The 12,856-nt window shown below is 34.4% G+C and overlaps 2 protein-coding genes across 6 annotated transcripts in view; one reads left to right on the top strand and one right to left on the bottom strand.

Moving 5' to 3' along the window:
* The window catches only part of LOC147843097 (uncharacterized), a 552,330-nt gene that overhangs the window by 363,792 nt on the left and 175,682 nt on the right, over window positions 1–12,856 (top strand). The gene's annotated exons all lie outside the window — the stretch shown is intronic.
* Window positions 1–12,856, bottom strand: part of LOC147835961 (uncharacterized) — a 133,365-nt gene that overhangs the window by 92,223 nt on the left and 28,286 nt on the right. The gene's annotated exons all lie outside the window — the stretch shown is intronic.

Genomic DNA, 12,856 nt, shown 5'->3' with positions numbered 1-12,856 from the left:
AAAAACCCCCACGAACATGGGGAGAACATGCAAACTCCACACAGAGATGCCAACTGGCCCAGCCAGGACTCGAATCAGTGACTTTCTTATTGTGAGGTGACAGTGATGCATCACCACTGAGCCATTGTGCTAGCCAATAGGTCAATTTAAACACACCCGTGAGATCCAAATAAATGCCACCAAACTGCACTTAAAATCTTGCATTTGAATGTGCCCAAATGACAATGTTGAAAATGTCCATTCATTCATTCATTCATTTTCGGCTTAGTCCCTTTATTAATCTGATTAATCTGGGGTCGCCACAGTCACAGTCCATGCTATAAACCTTGTTTTAAATAAAAGTTGTTAAATTAAACAAAAATATTGAAATAATAGCTACGTATATAGACTTAAGATGCCATTCAAATAAGTCTCTAATGTCCCTAGTGTGTGTATGTAAAGTGTCAGCTAAAACTTCCCCACAGATATTTTGTTTATAACTATTTGAAACTCCTTTTAGGCTTTGTTCCTAATTGTGGTGTTTTGATGACTGTTGCTTTGCTCCTAGTCCTCTTTTTGAAATAGGGCAGAAATACAAATGCCTATGTGTCAGCATAGCAGCTGATTCAAAAGCAGAAATAATGTCCTATGCTAATGGACCCTTTTCACAAGAGTGTTATGACATGTTTAATGGTCATCAAAATCTTAAATCCTTGAAAGTTTTAATTATTTACATTTTTTTAAAACGTATGAACAATTATATGTATTTATGTATGCATTACATCATCTTTGCATCAAATTACTAAAACGAATTACAGCTTGTGCGAGGTGTTGGTAATGCAGCGTCTATGAACAGGACAGTAAATTTGACATTGTTCTCTTTTCTGGCTGCCATTATCAGTCTCACACTATTTTTTCCTTTTTCTGAAAGTCTTGATAACACCATTGTGGAGTTTTTCTTTTATTATTTCAGCAAATGGGATAGTAAAAAATAATTTGTTGTACTCTCCCGTTTACTGTACTAAGTTTGCCCAACGGATGACTTTCACCACTGAAAAACCCGAGATATCTTTACTAACTGGCGTGGCTTTCCCCTCTCATGACATGTACAAAGAGAAAAAGTCAATAAGTGTTACTACAGATTATTTTATGTCAAGTCAATGTGATTATAAATAAGCAAATAATATTTTTTTTAACATTCAGTCCCTTTAAAAAAATTAAAACGTTATATTATAAACAAACACTACAACTGTACATAAGCAACATAGTAAGACTTTAGAGTAAGCTTTTGTTTGTTAACATTAGTATTTGTTAACATTAGTATACCATTTTAAATTTACTTATAAATTACTTATAAATATTTACTTATAAATTGTTGATTTTAATTTTGTTTTGTAAAAGTATTGAGCTAAAATGAATAAAGTATGTTTGTTGTGAATTATATGAACTGTTTGTTTGTTTTGTTCTTGTTTTTCAGTCATTAAAATGTTATGAAGATTAAAGTTAATTTTTATTTTTACCTTTTCCTTCATATTTATATTATTGTTATTATTACTGTTATTATTATTATTGTGTTATTATTTATATTATTATTGTTACTACTACTATTATTATTATAATTATCTGTTTTTATTATTTTGTTTGTTTTATTTATTTTACTTTTAATACATTTTATTTATTTATTTTTATTTATTCACTCATTCATTTATTTATTTATTCATTTATTAGTTCTTTTTTGTTTATTCATTTAATTTTATTATAAGTTTTATTTTCTTTGTTTTATGTTTTATATTTTTATTTATTTTATTTTTAATATATTTTATTTATTTATTTACTTATTCATTTTATTCATTCATTTATTTTTTCATTATGTTTTTATATTTTTATTTATTTAGTTAATCATTTATTATTTTATTTTTTATTTATTTATTTATGTGTATATACATTCAATGATTTTTATTTATTTATGTTTTCCTATTTTTTATTATATATTTTTTATTTAAGCATTTATTTTTATTTTTAGATTTTTATTTATTTTAAATTTTTATAAAATGTATTTTATTTATACATTTATTTTATACATTTTATTATGTTTTTATATTTTAATTTATTTTACTTTTATTACATTTTATTTATTGATTTTTATTGTATAATTTTTTATATTTTATTTATTTTTATTTTATTTTTAATATATTTTATTTTATTTATGTATTTATTTATTCATTCATTTTTTATTATGTTTTTTACTATATGTTTTATGCTTTTTAGCATTTTATTCATCATTTAATTGTTTATTTTTATTTATTTAATATGTTTTTATATTATCTATTTTTAAATATTTATTTATTTTATTTATTCATTAATTTATTAATTTATTTATTATTTGTATTATATGTTTAAAAAATCCTAAACTGTATATGTGCTTCAGGTGATAAAAATAAAATGGCAGTGGTGTCGATCCCTGATAAAGCAAGGAATAAGCCATACTCTTACTTTTTAACAATATATTATGCTACTGTAACTGACCTGAAAATAATGAGGAAATCTAAACACAGTCATTAACTTGCAAAACTGTATCTTAATGCAATATAAAATGTTAAATGTTATAGATAGCATTTGAAAAATATCGAAAAATGCTATTCAAATCAAACCTGTAATGTCCAAACTGCAGTTTGAACCAAACCTTCAAATGCCTTTATGTTCAAAAATAAGTATTTGAACTGAATCTTCTATGATGTCAAAAGCTTTTGAGGCAGAGCTTAAATGTGTATTTAGTGACTCTCCTAACCCCTTTCCAGCAAACTTGTCTGCACAAAATGTTACCTGCTGTTTCAGCAGATCAAAACCCTTTCAATGTGCATCTTCCTTTGTCTACTCCACCACACACCCAGACACACACCCACACACACCAATGTGCCTAATGTTGGAGCATATCTGATCATTTAGGGTGTAGTTGCTGAAGGCCGATTCACCCTGCTTTGACTGAGCTCTTGGATTTCCAATATATTTGATCCTCAAGATCCGAAATTAAGATGTGATCCAGTCAACCAAAACCCAGTAAAACAAGGGAAGCATTCCCATCCAAACCTGATGTTTGGATGGGTCTCTTTTGTCCACTATCTACCACTTTTATAATGAGTCAGTGTCTATGACTAGATGTATATTTAGACTTTTTCCTGAACTTTCAATTTAATATTGCAAAATAAGCTTAAGAAATAATATTTACATACATTAAAGTCAAAATATTGAATTTCTTTTTTTCCCCAAGTTACTTATGTATCATTTATACCATTTTAACATCTATGGATGTCGTCTGTTAAACTCATTTAACAACTATTCTAGAACATGGAAAGTTGTTCTTAATTTAAGTGTCTGTATATAGATTTAATCATTAAAGGGTGCTTTCATCAGATGGAAAAGACTAATTGTAACATTGTGCTGCCTGAAATCAGGTCCTTCTATGTTGCTTAAAAAGCTGATTAACATGATTTTTTTATATGTGAAAAATTATTCATAAACCTGTATTTTAATATCAAAGAAATGTGCCAATTCACATCCTAATGAGAATCACTGATTTTAGAAAAGGCTTTGAAGGCAAACCAAACAATTATAGATTATATAGATTAAGGCAAAGGTGAAGAGGTGGTGGTTTTTATTGGCTGTTCCAATGGATTTGGCCACATGAGCATTTAAACTACAATAGTAAACCAATCGAATGCCTTTTTGACTCACTCTGGATATGGTCAAAAAGTAGACAAGACCACCAGTGATCAAATCAACAAAACCTAAACCCAAACACACATATTGCAAACATATTGCAAAGATCCCTGGTAAGCAGTAGATCTTGCGCACTGTGTGTGTGTGTGTGTGTGTGTGTGTGTGTGTTCTTCTCCCCTTTCACTGCATAAGGCATTGTTACCCTGGTAACAGCCACCGCACAGTTTTACTTGCGCGAGTTCAATGTCCTTAAACATGAAGAGCTCTTCAGTTGGTATAGGTGAGGTGTATTGACGTAAATCTTTGATGTGATGTTTGTGTGTGTTTGTCTTTCGGTGAGGTATCAGAGGGATTTGAATATTGATCGTGCACATGTCACACAGCCTTCCCTGTTGATCTCGCACATGACAGAGAAAGACAATGAGTTTGTGAAGCCAGTTGTCACAGCGTGGTCTGCACTGACAGCATCTTAACAGTGCACAGACCAAATAATTAGGAAGGGACAGAAGGTGTCCTCTATTAACTCTTCTGAGGGTTTAGCCGAGTGGATGAGAAACATTTGAAGAGCAAAAGCTGGTGCTAAAGTGGTCTCAACCTCACACAGACCACCCACAGTCTGTCCACTGATGGACATTGCACACAAAACTAGAAAAACGTGAGGAAAATCACAGTTTGGACGTCACAGATGTTTATCAGTCCAGCAGGAAGCTATACTCTACAATATTATAAGAGTTACACTCTCTGAAATAAAGCTTGAAAGCGGTCACTGGGGTGGTATAACAACTAAAAGGGTAGTTCACAATTCATTCATTCATTAATTTTTTTTTCAGCTTTATCCCTTTATTAATTTGGGGTCGCCACAGCAGAAAGAACCACCAACTTATCCAGCATATGTTTTACGCAACGGATGCCCTTCCAGCTGCAACCCATCACTGGGTAACATCCATACACACTCCTTCACATACATACACTACAGACAATTTTAGCATACCCAATTCACCTATACCACATGTCATTGGACTGTGGGGAAAACCGGAGCACGTGGAGGAAACCTACGCCAACATGGAGAGAACATGCAAACTCCACACAGAAATGCCAAAAGACCCAGCTGAGGCTCGAATCAGCAACCTTCTTGCTGTGAGGCAAGCGACAGTGCTACTCACTGCGCCACAACATAGCTAAAAATGTATTTACTCACTATTTACTCACCCTCAATCTTCATCTATTGAACAAAAAAAGAAGATTTTGAAGAAAGCTAGAAACCTGTAACCTGTAAGCTTTTCACTCATTATAGCACACATGCTGCTGATGATGTGACAACAAAAGTGAACTGATTTGACCATAGACTTCCATAGTTAGAAAAACAAATGCTAATAAAGTAACAGGTTTACAGCTTTCATCTTAATATCTTCTGCTGTTTTAAAGTAAATTGTGAGTAAATGATTGTTCATTTCAGGTTGAACTATCCCTTTAAAAAGAATTCATATTGGCGGTACATATTAAACTGTATTACATTTTAAACTGTTTCATGTTGGGTGTAACGGGTTACTGTATTCTAATGACATTTTTGGGAAACCCAGTAATGTGACAAATTACATTTTAAATTTGTTTAATTTAATTACAGTTACTAGAGTCAGTGTAATTGCGTTATTCACGTTACAAAAATAGACTTTTGAAAACAATATTTGCTATTTTAAAGACACGTTTTCAGCTGCAAAATCATTTAATAAACATTTAAAATTGATGAAAGTTGCTGTGAAATAGCTGTTGATGGGAGTCCTTGTTTCTTCAAGTAGAAATGCAGACATTACTTTGACTTCGTTGGGTATAAAAACAAGTCTGCAGTCTGTCCAGTCTCTAAAGAACTTTCGACTGCTTTTTTTTTCGACCGGCAACTTGTTCAAGCACTTGAACAGAAAGCTTTCTACAGCAATGCTTGTCACCAAGTAATACACCGGCGCCGGAAAACACAGTGGTCCAACTCAGGCTAAACAGGCCAAATTGGAGTTTTGTGCATGATCGGGAGTAAGGGTACTTCGCATCTTTTGCGCACACAAGTTCGTTATTTATAATGGAGGTGGGTCTTGCACATGCATATTGGGAGCGATATACTCACAGATTCCAGAACTCACAGATTTAACATTTGAGCATTTACTGTTTGTCTCCACAACTGCAGACATAGTGATTGAGCAAATGACAAGATAGTTCGCCCAAAACCTAAAATGATCTTTTTTAATATTTTGAATTAGTCAAGCTGCTGTGTTAAACCCTTTCTCCAGAAGAAAAAATATTATCAGACATACTGTGAACATCATTTGGGAAATATAAAAAAATAAAAAATAAAAAAGGGGACTTTAACTGTATATGACTTATTTGTATATCTTTGAAATCTAAACATTAACTTATATTTTAAATATATGAATTGGATTTACATATTTAAATTAGAAATTAGATTTGTTTACTGCACATTAGAGTAGGTTTTGTGTGTAAAAAAAGCAAGTGATTAAACTATACCTGTCAACATTTTAATATAAAAATACAGCATACGTCCCCAACAACCGTTACAAATATGGGGAAGAAATTAGCTTCAAATGATAAAATACATAACAAACATTAAAAAATGTCAATTTAAATAAAAGGTTTAGCCAATTAAAATCAATTTACTGATCATATTGGTGCTAAAGGGCTACACGTGTTCATTTTTTAACATTAATTATTCAGCAATTTTTCCACGTACAACTAGAGGTACCACAGTTTGAGAACCACTGCTGTAACAAATTGAATGTCTTACTGTAAAGTATTACCAAATATTTGCATATAAAGTACTGCCTTGCAAAGAGATTTATTGCAAAATCATTAGTGATTCATTATTACAGTTTATTATAAATCACAATATCTAAAAATCCTAGCACTTATCTAAATCCCTAATGTACAGTTGGGAAAAAATATCACTGTGGGTGCTATTTGGCCAGAATAAACTGAAAATTGGACCAAACTTTACACTGACAGTTTAAAAAAAAAAAAAATCTGGCTTTGTGAGACCGGTCTCAGAGTGGCATTTCAGTGCCAGTTCTAAACAGAGCCGTTCAGCACATTTCCACAGTTCTGCGTTCTTGCCTTAAATAAACATTGTGCATCTCTGAATACACTTTAAGCCACAACATGCATTCCTCTGTTGTACTGCGTACCCTTCTCTATCGCTCAAACCGTCTTGCATTCAGCCTATCCTGCCAGACACGTGTCTGTCTGGCATTCCCACACCCACGTTCTCCCAGCATGCACCAGACCCTGTTGCAGTGGGTGACTCTGTGCAAACATACGCCCCGCTTCAGTCTGCATTTCACCACTCTATAAACAGCGGGCGAGTGGAGGCGGGGCTTAGCTTCTTGATGGACAGCTGCGTAGGTTGCGGTCAGGCCCAGACATGTTAAAGAGCGCTGTGCTGCAATAGAGCTCGTTGACATGCTGATTGGTGGAATGCTGTCGTTAAGTGGCAGTGTATATGTGTGCGTAGGTGGACGGCTTCATGTCCGACATGCTGCTGCTGTTTAGATTGGACAAGCCTAACACCCACAACATCCATGCCTGTCACTCTGTGCTCCCACTCCGGCCACAAGGAAAGATCTCCTCCTGCGCCGCTGTCAACCGATGGATCGAGACTGATTGACATCTTGTTTAAATGAGTTATAAGGCAGTCTCGCTCCATTGATCGGCAGACACAAAACCATTAATCAATGGCTGGTCGTGGTGAAGAGGATGATGAGGGGTTTTTTTACCCAGATTTACCAGTTCCTCTAGGGTCTCTAAGGTCACTCATGGAGTCATAACAACTACTTAAGGCATCAATCATATATTGATCGCCTGTTAAAAGCCCAAAGCCAACATCACCCATTGTCTTTCTCTGACCTGATCCCAGATGGGATGATCTAATGGAGACATACACATGATATATGTCAACCAATAAACAGATTTATCAGCCAATCAGTGACCTGTCTATGGTTTGTGTAAACCAATCAGAATGATTTATCAAGCCATTTGTGCTTAGCGATGCATTAACACAAAGCAGAGGTCATAAATACACATTCTAAAAAGACAAAACTAAAAACTCAAGGATTCATACACATTTTAACTACTAAAATTCCATGACTTTTTCATGATTTATCCAAGACATTCAAGTAAATTTTCATGACCTAATATTTCATGCTATGTCTACATATGCGTGGTAAAAAACAATACATGTTAAAATTTATTACAGCATATCATAAAACCGCAACAATCTATTTAGTTTTACTTTATTCATCCATCCATCTTCTTTTCGGTTTAGTCCCTTTATTAATCTGGGGTTGCCAATGGGGAATAAACTCCAACTTATCCAGCATCTGTTTTACGCAGCGGATGCCTTTCCAGCTGCAACCCATCACTGGGAAACATCCATACACTACAGACAATTTTAGCTTACCCAATGCACCTATATTGCATGTCTGGAATATATTGCAAACTGGAGTACCAGGAGGAAACCCACGCCAACACAGGGAGAACATGCAAACTCCACACAGAAATGCCAACTCACCCAGCAGAGGCTCGAACCAGCAACCTTCTTGCTGTGAAGCAATTATGCTACCTACTGGCCACCGTAATGCCCAATTTATATCTATATCTACATAAAATGTAATTAGATAATGCTTACAAGCACTAAAAATGTGATGGTATGAGATTGGCCAAGGACAGAAAGGAATTAAAGACAACTAACCTATATTCAAGTATACAGCTATCTGTTTTCTATGACTTTTCCAAAACTTTTTTTCCAGAAAATGCCATGTCAAAATTCCATGACTTTTACTGAGTTTTCCATGACCATATTAGACGTTAAAATAATCCACATTTTTGATGATTATTTCGCAAGACAGCATTTTAAGTCTTATATATGATAATCTAACATATTAATATAACAAATAAATGTCAAAAATGGCAAACAAAATAACTAAATATGACATTTATTATATTGTGCGTACTTAAAGAGGTGGTTCACCTAAAACTGACAATTCTGTCATCATTTACACACTCTTCACTTTGATCCAAACCTGCTTGACTTTCTTTCAACTACTGAACATAAAATAGGATATTCTGAAAAAAGCTGGAGACTTAACCATTGACTTCAATAGTGTTTATTTTTCTAACTATGGAAGTCAATGGTTTTCAGCTTTCTTTAAAATATGTTTTTTGTGTGTGCTCAACAGCATAAAGCAACTCATAAAGGGTTGGAACCAATTAATGTTGAGTAAATAGCATGTAAATTACCTTATAGGTGACTCTCTTTAAATTATCTCTATATACAGTGGAGGAAAATAAGTATTGAACATGTTATGGTTTTTTCCTGGGAATAATATCTCTAAAAGTTCTGTTGACAGGGAATTGAGCCAGATGTTGGTAAAAACCCAAACAATACAAACATACAAAAATAAATAAATAAATAAAATAAATTTTTAAAAATCTGAAAAACTAGTTGTGTAGTTCTTGGCTGTGTTTGGATCATTTTCTTGCTGTAATGTATTTTAGCTGCTGTCTGGGCTTTTACTGCCTTTCTACTCCTCCCTTTCTTCATGTGTTTAATACTTTCCCCGTGTCATATGTTATTACACATAACTTCATTTGTAAACTAATTAGATTTGTTTTCTTTGCATGTATAGATTTCTTTGGTTGTTACCAACATCTGAAAAAAAAAAAGTCAACAGCACTTTTAGAAATATGTTTTCTGAGAAAAATGTTGACGTTTTCAATACTTATTATCCCCACTGTATTTTAAAGCCTATTAAGCATTTTAAAAATTACGGCTTACAGATTTTGCTTGTTTTTTTTTTTACGTATTCGTCATGCAAATACAAACTTCTCAGTAAAAAGATGTTTACTTGACATTATTTTGTCTTTTTATGTCATCACATTTAATTGCAGACTGCAAACACATCTATGATTTTGATGCGGCGTTGGTGATTCATCAGCAGCGGCGCTCAAAACATTGCAGGAAGGAGCGTATGGCCATTGTTTACATTCATTTCAAATGGTCCAAATTGATTGCATAAACATATAATCAATGCTATTGAATATCTGCAGCTGAATATTGTAGCTCTGAGATGGAGACATGAAAACACCCAGACTAATCTTGCCGTCGAAGCCAAAGAGGAATCTAATTAAGAACCCGCACTTCATCTGTCTATTTACATTGGTGTCATTTGGAAAAATAACGTGAGAGACAAATCCCCTAACCCAACCAATTTAACCTGCTCCTTATCTTCTCGGGTTAAAAACAGAACGTGACGTCTCCTCCTCGAATGCACAAGATGCAGCGGAGAGGAATTGACATCTTAACACAATAAAGAGCAAAATAAACAGAATAACCCTCATCGTTATAATTATCTACTGCCCCGAGGCTCAACTATGAATTATTCATTCAGCGGTTAATTAAATGCATGTGTGAGGGGTTCAGTGACAGTACATCCCAGGGACGTAACATTGATGTATGACGTTGAAGAAATAAATTTTTTGGTTTCCTGCAATCACACCCAACAGCCAGCTCCACACAGCAAGGGGAAATCTGAATCATTATCATTGCTCGCAATTGTATTCTCGTACAATAGCACGGAATATTTATGACTACCAAGTTTCATATCGGAGCAGAATAAGCCACTCCATTCGGGTTTTGATTGCTGATATTATGGAAAAACTGTGGTCTATTACAGCCAGACAAAAGGTCACATGGGCCTCTTTTGGTGGTTTAATGCCTTGGTTTAGTCCTCACCGCACACATATAGGACATAACGTCACCTCAGCCAGTCCACATCGCCCAATACCATAACTCAGAAATATTACCATTAGTCACTACTTTTTATTTTGTCCTCTATTAAAAGGGAGTGCGTATGAATAGAGAGCCCATAAGGTTCTGACGTGTGCTGGAGCACAGTGTGTGTGCATGTGTCCATGACCACTAATATCATGTTCTGGTCTGTACTGTAATAACATTACACTCCATTCACTTTATTACACATTACAGGGATTGTGGTTGGATTCATTTTGCCCTAATGGCATTTGGTGGGTTTACTAATAAGTCTCGGGGGAAGATTGTGTCTCCAGACTACCCTGATCCTCTAGCATCTGTATGCACACGCACACACACACACACTCACGAAGCTGTAAACAGGACAGATAATAGTCATCGTGCAGCATGGGTACAAATCATGCCATCAACAACATCAAGAATCTTGCATCAGACCAGCTGAAGCATTAAAAATCTGCTGTGGAGATCCAGGCTGCTTACAAATTACAAGTTGATTTCTGGAACAGAGTTGGAGGAATTCTAAAAACAGGCCGTTTAAAAAAAAAAAAAGCTGGAGTCTAGCTGGAGTTTTAAATTCACACAGAACACCCAAATAACTTACAGTACATTTCACATGCGCTGAATAACATTAAAGAGGATTGTACAGAAATGAAAAAAAATGTTTTTCTTTTGACAGTAACTAATACTGTAACACGTACTGTAACGTCATCATTACAATATGATGTGTTTGAATGTTACTTAATTAGTTTATTTTTTTTATTAATCAGGGTTCGCCAACAGCGGAATCAACCGTCTATTTATACAGTATATGAATGACGCAGGGGGTTCACTTCCAGCTGCAACCCATCACTGGGAAACACACTACGGCCAATTTAGCTTGTTCGATTCATCTATAGCGTTGAGAACATGCAAACTCCACAGAGAAATGCCAACTGACCTAGCACGAGCTCGAACCAGCGCCCTGCTTACTGTGAAGCAATCGTGCTAACCACTGCGCCACCGCAATGCCCCATTACTTAGTAAATTAATTATTTTGACTACAGTCTAGCTTACATCTTCCTGTTTACAGTGGGAACACATTGTGGGATTGGTAGATGCCAACCAACCACTGTAAAGAAGACCCATCGTGTATGAGGTGCCAGACTAGACAAAAGTCAAGCGAAACCTGAGACCGAATGCACGCGAGGTATTCCTTCATTTTGTCCCAAGAGCATTCAATTAAAAAAACTCCATTGTTTTTACACATTTAAGTTCATAAGTAGTTTGAAAAAGTAGCAAAAGCCATAAACCAATTAAGTTGATACAAAAAAATAAGATTTGTGTTGCTTCAACTCATTTTAATTAAGTAATTTGAACAAGCAGCAAAAGTCATGTTTTGAGTGTGCACCACTTAAAATTTACTCAAGTAATAGTACACATTCTTAAGTCGATGATTTTGTAGACAATTTGGAGGCCTTTGTGTCAAAAAGGTTAAGAACCACTGAGCTTTCATGAATATACATAAAAAAAAACAAGTGCCTTTCTAGTTAATTACAGATGCATGCATTTTAAATTCATTCCACTTCTTATATGCATTATGCAGTTCAATGCATCCTGCTTGCTACCTCAATTCATAATAAGGATTGCAACTGAGAATTCAGGCCATCCTTAATTCAGTTCTGAATGCTACACAACTGAACCATTATAGTGCAGCAATATGCAATTTGTTCAACATGCCCTTACTGTGCAACTAAAGTGTTCAGTGGTGAATTTCAACATCTTTTTAATGACCTTTATAATGACCAGACAGCCAAAAGTTAACATCATTTACACAAATCTGAAATAAAATCAAATAAAAACAACCACATTAGCCTTGCTAAATGAGGCATGCAACATGATGAGGTCAAGTGATGATAATGCAACGCAGTGCTGCTTTTAATTATTTATAGTGGCATGATTTGTACCGTTTCTCAGGCTATTTTAGTAAGGGGAGACGCCATTTTGAATTTTTTATGAATAGAAATGAGTATGTGAGGGATATACTTGTGTATGACAAATGCCAAACATGTCCTAGGGTTCAATAACAGTTCCAAACCCTCACATTTTGGCTCATGATGTGATCCATATGAGAGACTCAATCAGATAAAAAGTTAAGTAAATTAAAAGAAAACTTTGCAATTGTTTTAAAGCCCAATATTCAATTCAGTTCAATTTATTGTGCAATTTCTTTAAATTCCTTTCTGTAAATTATCAAAGTATTGGTTTATCTGATCAAGTTATTGGTTGGTTTAAAGTTATCTTACAAATTAAAATCAATGTGTGCAAGTTCCACAGGGTTTGGTACTGGGGCCT

Source organism: Danio rerio, chromosome 7 (assembly GCF_052040795.2).
Source record: "Danio rerio strain M-AB ecotype USA chromosome 7, GRCz13ab, whole genome shotgun sequence".
NCBI classification, from domain to species: Eukaryota; Metazoa; Chordata; class Actinopteri; order Cypriniformes; family Danionidae; genus Danio; species Danio rerio.
The sequence above is the reverse complement of the archived record's forward strand: the minus strand, read 5'-3'. Positions and strand labels throughout refer to the sequence as shown.